Raw genomic sequence first — 6,187 nt, forward strand, 5'->3', positions numbered from 1 at the left:
GCAGACCACACGCGCACAACATTTTTCCCTGGAAAGTTATCAAATGTGTGACAAAAAATGAAATTTAAAACAACGTATTAAAATTATAAACCATCAACTCTCCCGGGCTAAGGGGAGACTCTCGAATTCAGCGGAAAAATTGTAGCCCATTAAAACTAATTTTCGTATGAATATTTTCACAGCTTCTTTTATAATTATCTTCGACATGTTTTCCATTGGGAAAATGACAAGAGAAGAGTAATGTACCATGAGATAGGTAAATTGATACTTTGAATACCATGTTTGTTTTCTTTTACCCCACCATTAATTAAGCCAGGCATAAGCTAGCAGAAACATTATAACTTCTTGGCTACTCAATCCGGACCTTGGCACAAAATATTTTTCAAATATCTTGTTGGATGCTCTATTAACTATCGCAAAAAAATCCAATTGCAGAAAATGAATTGGATTGTATAAGAAGTAATACGATCATAATTTATTTATAGTTTTTTCTCCCCGCATATTTATTGTACAATTTCAGCTCGTATTGGCTGAAAATTAGGCAGAAGATATCCGGGAATTCAATGGAAAAAGGCCACATAACCAGAACGCTTGGTTGCGCCGCTAGCAACGCCGCTTAAAAAATGAAATTTATGACAACACGTTAAAAATGTAAAAACTACTTCAATTTTACTTTTTTAATAATTGCCATCATTTTTTCATGATAACCGCGTAGAAAACAAAGCTCTTCAACTAATCTTTCCGTTAGGATGGCACCAGTTCAAGAAAATAACCGCTCCCTAGGCGCTTGAGTTGCAGGGAAGCTTCGGCAATTACAATTCGCTGAGAGTCTATTTAAATTTGATCGAAAGTTCACCTATGAGGATATCCTCATAACTTGACGGCGCGCTAAAATAATGGATGCATAAGAAAACACATTGAACGAAATATTTTTATTTTGTTAACAAATCCGTAAAAGATACCATTTTAAACTTTTATTGTCGACTGATGGTGATCCTCATTTGAAAGTCTCCTCCTTCCCGTGAGTCTCGACGGATGTCGAGAAGTCTTGATGAGTCGAAACTTCTCAAGTCTCGTCAGGACTCTTGACACAGGCGAGACTCTCGCCGCGCCGAGAGTCTCGTCCCGACAATGCCGAGAAACGAAAGAGAGTTCTCGTCTCGACCGCCGAGACGAGACTCTCGCAGAGCGCTTGTTCTAATCCAGTTGATGGTGAATATTTTAGAGACAGACCGATCTTTACTTCAGAGCGTGACACAAGTAACTTTGCACACAGTCCCGCGCACGGGCGCAAAGGTATATACACCAAGAATGAAAAAAACATATGGCTTAGCCGGGATATAATACGTCCGTTGAACCTCAACACCTTGTTCGGTAATTCCCATTCTGAGATTCGCCTTGGAAGATGATGGCTTTTATGGTGTAACTGATAGATCACATGACCGGGCATTAGGAGACCCGAGTTCGTATCCCAGCTAAACCGCATAATTTTTTTTCCCATGGCGAATTGCAGATATTTTCAGAATAATTTTTAAGTATGCATAACGTTTTTTGGACCGTACGGTGCGCATGTGGTAATAAAATTGCATGCTGGTGATAGATCACCCCCTGCCAAACACCCAAGAGGTGGTTCGCAGGGTGTTATGTAGATGTGGATAGGTGTATATAACTCTGCTTTAGTGCCCCGAGAATGCCAATGGAAGGAGAGTACTCCGTCTGTCTAATTGGACGCAAGGCCGTGGTTCACATGGCGCCTTTCGTTAAGAGAAGACTAATGCCGACGCCGGGTTTCTCTCCAACCTTCCTCCCTTCCTTCAAGGCGCAAATGACCTCGCCTGTCGGTCTCCTCCTCTGAAAACCATACTTCTTCAATTCCCATGCTTACAAACAAGTGGACTGCATTGAAGAGGCCCAATAGGGTAGTTTCCTTCATCAAAGAAAACGAAAGGAATTAATTGCGATTCGTTACTCGCCATTAGTGTATTCATAATATAGAAATTATTTGGTTTTAGAATTCCCAGTTTAGACGAATGGCAACGGTGATTTTAACCTCATTTGAAAAATGCCAGATTGTCGCCCATGCGATGCCACTTCACGTGACGTCACAGGGACCTAGTTTCTATACGAGTAGATAGGAGTTTTATTTCGTCTGAGATTACCAATGCATGCATGAGGCACAGAGCTAATAATAAATCCTGTTAAAACTTCATATGGTCGGAAAGTATCCTTCGTTTGATAAGGTATTAATTATCCTTATTAAAGCCAAGCGCTACCTGCTACCAGGGTACTCTGCTATCCACCAGCAGCCTGCATCGCAGCGGTGCACACATCCTCGCCCCAAGGTCACCTCACACGGCGGAAGCAGGAACCATAATGACGTCTCACATGCTTTTCCCAGCATTCATACTTAGCCGTCGCGTATTCGCGCGCTTGAAAATTTTCACTTTTCATTTAATCGCGAAAAATGAATATCGTCATTTAAAAATCTAGAAGCATGAAATGCGTACTCCAAGAGTAACAATCTTTCGATTTAGGCAGTAAAAATAATAAGAAACCACCCTATTCCATCCCATAGAAGGCTGATTTCTGTTGCCACTTCGGTCGCATTTTAATTGGTTTTCAAAAATGTCCGCGGCGCGGTGTTGAGTGCAATGCGATCCAATTTTTTCCAATATTTTGTATTATAATGTTTGTAATTGCAAGGAAAGCGTTGAAAAGTTATTAATTTGATAAATCATATCATCATGAATGTAAATTCTGGTTAATACCCGTAATTATACCTTATTTCTCCGTAAATTTCAGATCAATATGTCCGTCAGCGACGCGAGTGGCGACTTTTGTAAACTCATTTAAATGCGCGGTGGGTGAAAACAAATTTAGAGGTCGACTCGAAAATCCTCTTTTGAAATATTCGTGCTTACAAATAACACTGAAACTCGGTCATTTTGTTAATTTCACTGTCCAATGCATTCAAATTTTTTTGCGCGATAGTCTCTCCGCGGCAGCGGGTGAATTCAGGATAAAGTTATCCAGGCGTGCGGGAGGGCGGAGTCTTTGGCGGAGAGAGCCTACACGGACGTGAGTTACATATCCCGTGTGTAGCGATGGAAAACACTGCAGTAATATCCCGAGATACATCCTGTTTCGGATTCCTCTCCCCAGGTGGAGCGGAAAACACGGATGTCAGCTGCAATCGGGTCGGGAACGCATGACGCTGCGTATTGCTGCCGAAGAAATAGGCGTAGCTCGAGACGTGTCACTGTTCGGACGGTATGTTTCGCATAACTTGCCAATTCATCACGGGATGAGGAAAACGGGAGTAGGAGACGAAGCAAGAAATACGTATTCAGGTCGCTGACTCTATATCGCAAGCAGATTTTTTAATACAACTTAGACATGGGCGCCGACACTAAAATCAGTGGCGCCGACTCCATGGGGCTTGGGGGTGCCCGAGACCCCTCATTAATTCGTTATGGGAGGAAGGAAAAAATGTATCAGGCTTGTCGATTTTCCCCTGAGTGTCCAGATATCGATATTGTAGTTATAAGGGAGATTGTAGTTATAATGTTGATCATACGACTCTCCTAAAATGCTTAAAAAACTTAAAACTCACTACTTATAACATTTCCCGGGGAAAGATACCCGGTTTAGGCCCCCCCCCCCAATATTTTTTATAAGTCGGCGTCCCTGACTAAAATTCACTTATTTATTTATAGATGACCGCCAGCGAGATAAACAGATCCGTTAAAGAGCTCATTTCAAAGGGAATATTTCATTTGTACCCGTATCATATCATTGTTATTGTCTCGACTAATGAATGACTCATTTTTCGTTCATTTGAAAACCTTTCAGCTCATTTTTAGCGACGTGCAGCCCGCGTCGGAGTCCACGTCGATGGTCTCCGCGGCGCGAATGAGTCACGAGCGATTAAGAATTGAGATCCAAGTATTTATAAGAACAAAAATGATATTAAATAAAGAGTATGTATGATGATAGTCAGAAAATAGACAAAATGAAGAAGTCATTCCTTAAACGAGGATTTTTGTTGCTAAAATTTCATTATTGTTTAATAAAAATAAAATAAACTTTTTGACTCTCATAATAATAGCAATAAATTCCGTGAATACCTTTCTCCCATTGCATGTTAAAGTTATATCTGTTAAGATACTGACTGGGTGAATATTTATGGGCATTTCCACGAAAATGTCAACTTTTTCTCTAAAATTAAAATTTAGGCTGAAAATATAATATCTTGATATATCAACAGATAAATGTTTGAATTTTATGAAATCAGTATTGGATTTGCTCAAGCAACTTATTTATTCATTTGGTGATCGTTGAATTCAAGATGGCTGTCAGAGATTTGTTATGAACTCTTTCATTATAGTTTAAAGAGTAATATTTATCAAAAAAAACAACAAAAGTAGTGTTCTATTGCATTGTGGGTCTTTTGTAGTATAGCTTTGGCAACGTTTTGAAACAAATTTCAACTTTGTTGCGCAGTGTATACAGATTTTAAAATACGGATATCAGTGAACATGCAAATTTGGTAATTCCGTCACAAAAATTCTAAATTGTTTTTTTATTTTATCACAAATTTGTAACATAGTGATTTTATTTTACTCCTGGAAAGGTAGGTTCAGACACCCTTTAAGGTCTTAAAATTATGTTCTCTCAAAAATGCTTAATCGAGGCCACATAGCAGCGTGACAGAATTACCTGAAATTAGGTAATAAGAGGTGTATATATGATAGCTCGCAAATACATATAAATTGTTTCTATCAATTTTTCTACGTACTTCATTTTTCTTCGAATAGTTTTAATTTTAGATCCAAATTTTTCCAGCTTTAAAATGCATTCATTCATCGCAGCAATATAAGTTAACCGTAGGGACCAAACGTTAAAAGTACATTCAAAACACCTAAAATAGCGATTTTGTAAAGTTTACATCATATAATTTAAAAGTAATATTTAACATATATTAAATTATATTCACCCTTTTCATGAATTTAATCGTTTTCGACAATCTTTTTAAATTTATCTTTACCTTATAATTTGAACATTTTCTGTCTTTATCAGTACCATTCAAAAGGGCACTTCATATAAAACGTCTCCAAGAACAGCAACGAGACATGTAGCATCATGGGAACAGAAGGAAAGATTCAATACTTATCTATTGCTGCTTCATTTTTTTTCTTCTTTTCCAGATACTGAGAGAAATTTTCTGGTATTTTCTTGTATTTATGTATCCATGCATGTATTTTTGTATCCATGTTTACATTAACTCTTTCTCAGTAGGTTTTCGCAGGTTTTTCACGCCCCCCTTCTTGTGCGGGCGTTTTCCTGCTGTGGGTTTTTTTCCAATAAGGACGACAGTCAATATCATTTGATTTTCCTCACGTTAGTTCAGATCTTTTTAAATAAAACTTATGTTCAATTATTTATATGTACTTATTTTTCCCATACCACCGAACAGTACACATATTGACCATTTTACATCAGGATTTTAAACAAATTTAACAATCATACATGTACAAACAACCATGACCTGTAGAAGGGGAACCCACCCAGGTGGGACTCGAACTCGCGACCTCTTCTTTAGCAGGCGAGGACCCCGCCGTCACCGGCCGGCCCTCAATATGTCTCTAATGTAGTAATTTGAGTGCCGTTAATTTAAGGAGTAATTTGACAATTTATTTCATTGCATATATTTAATGTATAACGAGAGGTTAGCTAGAAGATGGTACTTTATTGTCACAATCTCGCCTAATAGGGTCGAATTATAATTATATATTATTATTGTCAGCTAGTACGATGGTGGTGCTCTTTCGATTTCATTTATTTCCGCGCTGATGACGTGGGCGACGATTGGGTTGCAGGGGAAGGAAAGGATGGATAAGGGGATCAAAGTTTGCAATTGCCCCCCCTTCCTCGGGACTGACTGCGTGGGCCGACTCTGGTGGGCGTCTTCATCTATGGCAACTTGGAAATAATTCCCAACCCCCTCACCCGTGACCTAGTTTACTGAGTAATAGGGTGGTTTCCGGTTATTTTTTTATTGCCTAAATCGAAAGATTATTACTCTTGGAGTACGTATTTCACGCTTTTAGATTTTTAAATGACGATATCTATTTTTCGCGACTAAATGAAAAATGAAAATTTTCAAGCGCGCGAAAACGCGACGGGT

This window comes from Ischnura elegans, chromosome 3 (assembly GCF_921293095.1).
Source record: "Ischnura elegans chromosome 3, ioIscEleg1.1, whole genome shotgun sequence".
NCBI lineage: Eukaryota > Metazoa > Arthropoda > Insecta > Odonata > Coenagrionidae > Ischnura > Ischnura elegans.